General features: G+C 33.1%; 1 protein-coding gene across 1 annotated transcript in view; it reads right to left on the bottom strand.

Moving 5' to 3' along the window:
* LOC131974017 (PHD finger protein 21A-like) overlaps nt 1–8,754 on the bottom strand; it is a 49,491-nt gene extending 40,737 nt beyond the window's left edge. The window contains exon 1 of the mRNA XM_059336176.1: nt 8,548–8,754. The gene's annotated coding sequence lies outside the window, so the exon portion shown is untranslated. The remainder of the gene's footprint in view (nt 1–8,547) is intronic.
* Nucleotides 8,755–9,050: the final 296 nt, after the last annotated feature.

Raw genomic sequence — 9,050 nt, 5'->3', positions numbered from 1 at the left:
AAGTACTGCATTCAAACCTTCCTGAAGTATCAGCAACAACATGTACTTAAAGTATCAACAGTTAAAACACAAGTTATATTAAGCTATGTAGTTGTTAAAGTACGGCTCTTATTAACTGCTTAATGTATTTTTATGTGGTTTCATTTTCAGGATGTCCCGTCAAGTTTATTTTTTCATTTTTATAATTATTATCTGAAGAAGTACAATTACAACTGTGTAGAAACACATTTTTATCATTATCCATAATAAAACATATTTATTTTATTATATTTAGCAGTGGTGGAAGAAATATTAAGACCCTTTACTGCAGTAAAAGTACTAATACCACACTGTGAAATTACTCCACTGTAAGTAAAAGTACTGCATTCAAAACTTACTGAAGTAAAAGTACAAAAGTATCAAAATGTACTCAAAGCACCAAAAGTAAAAGTACTCGATATGCAGATTGTTTATTATTATTGATGCATTTATATAAGCAGCAAAGCATAATTTTGTAAAGGTAAAGCTCATTTTAACTATTTAATATACTGTTATGAGGTTTTATTTATTAAAATCACTTTTAATATCATGTTTTTATGTTAAATCTCGACCTCGACCCATAATAAAACACAATATTTATATTGTATTTATTGCATTTTGAAGTGGTGGAAGAAATATTAAGACCCTTTACTTCAGTAAAAGTACTAATACCACACTGTGAAATTACTCCACTACAAGTAAAAGTCCTTCATTCAAAACTTACTGAAGTAAAAGTACAAAAGTATCAAAATGTACTCAACGTATCAAAATAAAAGTACTCGATATGCAGATTTCTTTTATATATTCTAAATATATTATTGGTTTATTATTATTATTGATGCATTTATATAAGCAGCAATTCCTTTTGTAAAGGTACAGCTCATTTTAACTATTTAATATACTGTTATGAGGTTTTATTTATTAAAATCACTTTTAATTGATCATGTTTTTATGTTAAAACTCGACCTCGATCCATAAAACATAATTTATTTGATTTTATTATATTTTGCAGTGGTGGAAGAAATATTAAGGCCCTTTACTGCAGTAAAAGTACTAATACCACTACTTTACTATAAGTAAAAGTCCTTCATTTAAAACATTTTTAAAAATGTTTACATTTTAACTACTTAATGTACTTTTATGTGGTTTAATTTATAAAAGTGTGTTAAATTATGCAGCCGTATTTGGGATGTCTCATCAAGTTTTCTGTCCCTGATCAGAGTTAATATTGATTATTTGTCTATTCAGACTCTGATCTGATACTTAAAGGTTGATTTAATGTCTCTGATGGTTTTAAAGTTCATTATTTATTTATTTATTGACCTGATATGAAGGAACATGTGAACATGTGAGACACATAAAACCATCAGGAGTGAAGCGTCTCTCGCTTCATAAACAATCTTTGCAGTTTGCTCACAAAACGGGACGACGGCCAAGTCTGATTTTGGCCCGACATGAAAAATTATGTAAATGTATGTTTTGATGTTAAGTGAAGCTTTCATCATGGGGCCAAATATATCTGCTGGAGGGCCAAACTCACCCCACGGGCCCCTGCCTGATACAGTACAAGGAGGGGAAGCAACCAAGTACATTTACTCAAGTATTGCACTTCAGATAGTACTTTAACTGAGCGTTTTATTCTGTGAAACTTCATACTTCAGTTTACTATAAATGTTTTCATTCCAAAGTATTAAAATATTATAATTCCAAAGTGTAACGAGCAAGTAAAACTGGGTCCATTAACAAAGTTAAAACTACCAAACAGTACATGTTTGTTTGTATATATATATATATATATATATATATATATATATATATATATATGTATAATTTTTCTTCTGTTTTAGCCGTTTATCCTTTTTAATTCTATTTATAATTAGACTGTTATGCTTTTAACCTGTAGCGTTTTGCATTAATTAATTAATTATATAAAGTGTATTAAAATATTATTCCAAAGTGTAACGAACAAAGGAAAACTGGGTCCATTACCAAAGTTAAAACTATAAAAACAGTACGTGTTTATTATATATATATATACATACATACATACTTTTTCTTCTGTTTTTAGCCGTTTTATCCTTATTAATCCTTTTTATAATTAGACTGTTATGCTTTTAGCCTGTAGCACTTTGAGATTTTCCTTTAATATAAAGTGCATTACAAATAAAATGTATTATATTTATTGTTATTACATGAAGTACTTAAATGTTAAATGTAGTAAAAGTTTGAGATTTTCCTTTAATATAAAGTGCCTTACAAATAAAATGTATTATATTCATTATTATTACATGAAGTAGTTCAATGTTAAATGTAGTTCAAGTATCATCAGTTTAAGTACACGAGTACTATCAGTACAAGTTAAGAAGTACTTCAAAAATGATACTTGGGTACAAGACTTGTGTAAATGTACTCTGTGACAAAGAGAAACTAAATAAAACTGCAGTAATAAAATATATGAAAATCCCCTATGACTGACCTGTTTATTACTGAGTCTTAATACAAAACTGCCATTTAAAAAACAGCTGTTTTAAGCCCCTCGCAGTGTTTCTTTAATTTACTTGTTGATTTATATATTTTTTCTGAATCTCCAAAGTAACTAAAGCTGTCAGATAAATTATGTGGGTTATAACATTTGCTTTGAGAGGCAGTAAAGTAGAAGTACTGAGTATCATAAAATAGAAGTGCTCCAGTGAAGTAATAGTACCTAAATATTGTACATAATTACAGCACTTTAATATATTCAGACACATTCCAGCACAGAAAAGCAACAATACATGTAGAATAAAAAGTAGAAATGTAGCGCAGTAGATGTATGAAGCAGCAGAAAATGGAAATAGTAAAGTATAAGTACCTCAAAAAGTAGAAAGAGTAAAAGTAGAAAGTGGCATAAAATGCAAGTAATCAAGTTAAATACAAGTACCTGTGACTTGTACTTACATTCAACTCTTGGGTAAATGTACTTAGTTAGTTAATTAGTGCACTGCTAAAAAAAGAAGAAGTAACAATACATGTAGAATAAAAACTGTAATTGATACAATGTGAATAGACTAATTTTCAAAAATTCAAATAGTAATGTACAAGTACTTCAAAATGATGTCACTGATGGTTTACAGCTGATTTGTATGGTCGCAATTAAATTTATTTACAAAACAGCCGTTTTAAGCCCCTTGCAGTGTTCCTTTAATTTACTTGTTGATTTATGTATTTTCTAGATATATATTTGTATATACAGGTGTATCTCAAAAAATTAGAATATCACAGAAAAGTTTATTTATGTCAGTAATTCAATTCAAAAAGTGGAAATAACACATTAATATAGATCCATTACACACAGAATGAAACATTTCATATCTTAATTTATTTAATTTCTTATAATTATAATGATTATGGCTTAATTTTAATGAAGACCTAAAATTCAGTGTCTCAAAAAAAGTAACATTACAAAAGACCAATTTTAAAAAGTATGTTTAATATGTAAAAGTATGTCCATCTATATGACTCAATACTTGTTTGGGGCTGTTTGACTTGAACTACTTGAAATGGACCTTTCCATCATATTCTAATGTATTGAGATGCACCTGTGAGTATAAGTACCTGAAAATTGTCCTTACATAATACTTGAGTATATGTACTTTGCTACATTGCAGCACTACTGAAGACTAACAAATAATACATGTTGAGGAAAAAGTAGAATGTGTTAAGTGAGAAGTAGAGGAGCAGAATTATACAGAAATTATACAAAAATACAAGACTTTGAGACGAAGAGAAACCAAATAAAACTGCAGTAATGTGGCAGGAAAAGGAAGTACTCAAGTTAAAAACAAGTACCTGAAAAGTGTACTTAAATACAATACTGGAGAAATGTACTTTGCTACATCTCAGTACTGCTGAAAAACTACAATGATGAACACACACAGCAGAACATAGAAGTCAAAGCATCCCAAAATTACACACAAATACTTGTTTTTACAGATTACTGCAGGTTTATTAGCTGAGTCTTAATACAAAACTCCCATTTAAAAAACAGCTGTTTTAAGCCCCTTGCAGGGTTTCTTTAATCTACTTGTTGTAAAAAGTGCAGTACTTAAAACAGCACTAAAACTGTACATATAACTGTACTTAAATACAATTATTTAAAGTAAATGTACCTGGCTACATTCCATCACTGCTGTAGAGTTACAATAAATGTAGAATATAAAGTTAAATGAACTGTACAGGAGCAAAAGTATGTTCCTCAAAATGATACACAAATACAAGTACTTCAATACTTGAGTACAGGGCCTGTGTAAAAGTACTTTGTGACAAAGAGAAACCACATAAAACTGCAGTAATGTGTAAACATGAGTGATGTCACTGATGTTTCACAGCTGATTGGCCGAGTTTCAATACAAAACTCACATTTAAAAAAACAGCCGTTTTAAGGGGTTGGGGTTTTTTCTTTAATTTACTTGTTGATTTATATAATTCATCAATAACCTGTAAAGTAACTAAAGCTGTCAGACAAATGTTGTGAGTTACAGATAACAACATTTGCCTTAGAGATTTAATGAATAAGAAATAATAAGTAGCATGGAATAGAAATGCTCACAATAGTTCATGTAGAAACATTCCAGCACTGCTGAAAAACTACAATAAATGTAGAATAAAAACTACAATGATGAACACACACACACACACACACACAACAGAAAATACTAGTGCAAGTACTTCAAAATGACCAACAGATACAAGGCTTGTGTAAAAGTACTTTGGGACAAAGAGAAACCCAATAAAACTGCAGCATTTCTTCAATTTATTTAAAAATATATATATTTTGTATCAATAATCTGAATCTGTAAAGTAACTAAAGCTGTCAGACAAATGTTTTATGAATTAAGATGTACAACATTTACCTTAAAAAGTGAAGTAGAAATAATAAGTAGTATGGAACAGAAATGCTCACAATTATACTTAACAGTACTTGAATACATGTAGTAACATTCCAGCACTGTGGAAAACTAACAATGATGAACACAGAAAGCAGAAAATACTAGTGCAAGTATTTCAAAAATGACCAACAGATACAAGGCTTGTGTAAAAGTACTTTGTGACAAAGAGAAACCCAATAAAACTGCAGTAATGTGTGAAGATGATCACTGATGAGTCTCAGTACAGAAGTCCTGTTTAAAAAAACAGCCGTTTTAAGCTTCTTTCTGGGCTTTTTTTTTTATTTACTTGTTGATTTATGTTATATATCAATATATGCATAGTTGTATATAAGTACAAGTACCTGAAAATTATCCTTAAACAATACTTGAGTAAATATACTTTACTACATTCTAAGACTAACAATAGATGTTGAGGAAAAAGTACATTGTGAGATGGAGTGAAGATGAATGATACAAAAACACAAGGCTTGTGTAAAAGTACTTTGTGACAAAGAGAAACCTAATAAACTGCAGTAATGTGTGAAGATGATCACAGATGAGAAATTGTGAATGTAGTAACATTCCAGCACTGCTGAAAAACTACAATAAATGTAGAATAAAAACTACAATGATGAACACACACAGAGCAGAAAATACTAGTGCAAGTACTTTAAAATGACCAACAGATACAAGGCTTGTGTAAAAGTACTTTGTGACAAAGAGAAACCTAATAAAACTGCAGTAATGTGTGAAGATGATCATGATGACCTCTATGACTGACTCCATGTGTCACTGATGGTTCACAGCTGATTTGTCGGGTCTCCATAATACAGAAGTCCCGTTTAAAAAACAGCTTTTTTAAGCTCCTTGCAGTGTTTTTTTTTAATTTACTTGTTGATTTATGCTATTTATCAATATATATATATATAGTTGTATATAAGTACAAGTACCTGAAAATTGTCGTTAAACAATACTTGAGTATATATACTTTGCTAGATCCCAGCACTGCTGAAAACTAACAATAAAAAAAGTACAATGTGTTCAGTGAGATGTAGTGGAATCAAAATATGAAGCAGCAGAAAATAGAAATAGTAAAGTAGAAGTATGTCAGAATGATACAAAGACACAAGGCTTGTGTAAAAGTACTTTGTGACAAAGAGAAACCTAATAAACTGCAGTAATCTGTAAACATGAGCACAGATGAGAAAATGTGAATGTAGTAACATTCCAGCACTGCTGAAAAACTACAATAAATGTAGAATAAAAACTACAATGATGAACAGAAAATGGAAGTGCAAGTACTTCAAAATGACCAACAGATACATGGCTTGTGTAAAAGTACTTTGTGACAAAGAGAAACCCAATAAAACTGCAGTAATGTGTGAAGATGATCATGATGACCTCTATGACTGACTCCATGTGTCACTGATGGTTCACAGCTGATTTGTCGGGTCCCCATAATACAGAAGTCCCGTTTAAAACAGCTTTTTTTAAGCTCCTCTTCGTGTTTCTTCAATTTACTTGTTGATCTATATTATACATCAATAACCTGAATCTGTAAAGTAACTAAAGCTGTCAGACTAATGTTGTGAATTAAGAGAGGTAGTGAAGTAGAAATAATAAGTAGCATGGAACAGAAGTGCTCACAATTATACTTAAATACATGTAGTAACATTCCAGCACTGCTGAAGAATGACAATAAAAACTACAATGATGAACACACACAAAGCAGAAAATACTAGTGCAAGTACTTTAAAATGACTAATAGATAGAAGGCTTGTGTAAAAGTACTTTGTGACAAAGAGAAACCCAATAAAACTGCAGTAATGTGTAACATGATCACAGATGAGAAATTGTGAATGTAGTAACATTCCAGCACTGCTGAAAAACTACAATAAATGTAGAATTAAAACTACAATGATGAACATAAAATAGAATTGCAAGTACTTCAAAATGACTCACAGATACATGGCTTGTGTAAAAGTACTTTGTGACAAAGAGAAACCTAATAAAACTGCAGTAATGTGTGAAGATGATCATGATGACCTCTATGACTGACTCCATGTGTCACTGATGGTTCACAGCTGATTTGTCGGGTCCCCATAATACAGAAGTCCTGTTTAAAAAACAGCTTTTTAAAGCTCCTTGCAGTGTTTTTTTTAAATGTACTTGTTGATTTATGCTATTTATCAATATATATATATATATATATAGTTGTATATAAGTACAAGTACCTGAAAATTGCCCTTAAACAATACTTGAGTATATACTTTGCTAGATCCCAGCACTGCTGAAAACTAACAATAAAAAAAGTACAATGTGTTCAGTGAGATGTAGTGGAATCAAAATATGAAGCAGCAGAAAATAGAAATAGTAAAGTAGAAGTATGTCAGAATGATACAAAAACACAAGGCTTGTGTAAAAGTACTTTGTGACAAAGAGAAACCTAATAAACTGCAGTAATGTGTAAACATGATCACAGATGAGAAATTGTGAATGTAGAAACATTCCAGCACTGCTGAAAAACTACAATAAATGTAGAATAAAAACTACAATGATGAACACACACAGAGCAGAAAATACTAGTGCAAGTACTTCAAAATGACCAACAGATACATGGCTTGTGTAAAAGTACTTTGTGACAAAGAGAAACCTAATGTAACTGCAGTAATGTGTGAAGATGATCATGATGACCTCTATGACTGACTCCATGTGTCACTGATGGTTCACAGCTGATTTGTCGGGTCCCCATAATACAGAAGTCCCGTTTTAAGCCCCTCGCTGTATGTAAACGCTGCCGGTTAATTGGAGTAATTGCTCCCTGGGTGGGACACGAAGTTGTCTGGATAAACTTCCATCAGCATCACATGCTGATGGAAATGAAGCTAAAATGGAGGTTTTTTAAGATGAGAGCCGTTAAGTGTTTCTGCTGCGGGAGTTGAAATACTAAAAAAAAAAAAAGTGTTTTCTTTTTTTGTTGTTTCGGCGGCGGAATAAATGTTTTATAACCGTGTTATTAAGCCACCATGGCGGGTTGGACCTTGTGTATTAGCCGTGGCTGCCCCCCTTGGTGTTCTAGCGGCTCCAGCGGGGCTCTGAGTGTGTTTCTGTGTGTTTCTGTGCGGGTAAAGAAGCATCCAAAGCGACCCTCACACATCCGACATTGCTCCGTGAAATGTTACCGAGAGAACAAGTGGATAGCCGCTAATGCTGCTAGCCACTGTTAGCCTGCTGGGGCTAACGCTAAGCAGCCACGCTGATAACTTACAGCAAAGATAAATAATAACGTCGATGTGGAGGAGAAACAGGAGAGGTGGAATAATAAAGGAATAAAGGGAGAATCGTGCAGAAAGAAGGACGCCATCTTTCAAAGATTGTGCAGCGGTGGAGGGTCTAAGTTCTATCGGCCCCTTGTCCTCCACAATATCAACTCCTAGAATAAGAAACACACCAGCTAAAACACACAGAAACACAGAGGAAACCCCGCTGAATGCAGACAAACACCGGCGGCCAGCTCACACACCTGCCTCCAACCACACACACACGGATGGAGACACACAGGTGAAGTTTGACAACAGAGAAAATTAAAGTTATGAAATTAAAAAGCCCAATGTGCACTTACTCAGCAGCAGTCCTCCTCCAGATTAATTAAATATATATATGTATAAGGAGCCGATCCACGGTGGAATAACAGCATACACACAGCCCGGGCTCGCTCCTTCCCGCGGAGCTTTGTTTTGTTGCTGTATTTTATGTTTAGTTTTAGTAAAATTGGTGTAAAAACAGAGAAACTGGAAGCTACAAAACAAGAAGAACTCTTCTTCAATCTCATTCAGCTCCACAGCCTCAGCACAGCACAGATCCCTGCGCGCCGGAGCTGGAGGAAGGGGGGACGGAAACTACTCACACGTCCAACTAATGCTCGTTTGTCCGCGACAAAGCGTCCACCGTGGGCTCGTGTTGCCGTTAAAGTTCGTTAAATCGAGCCGATCAGCGACGCGAGGTGCCGGGAAAATGTGTTCGAGGAGCGGACTAGTTTTTGTGTCGGTGCGGCGAATTTATTTCACTTTGCCTAAGGAACGGCGGTGCTGCGACTCCCATTGCCTAGGGAAAAAACCCGGATGT

This window comes from Centropristis striata, chromosome 6 (assembly GCF_030273125.1).
Source record: "Centropristis striata isolate RG_2023a ecotype Rhode Island chromosome 6, C.striata_1.0, whole genome shotgun sequence".
Taxonomy (NCBI): Eukaryota; Metazoa; Chordata; class Actinopteri; order Perciformes; family Serranidae; genus Centropristis; species Centropristis striata.
The sequence above is the reverse complement of the archived record's forward strand: the minus strand, read 5'-3'. Positions and strand labels throughout refer to the sequence as shown.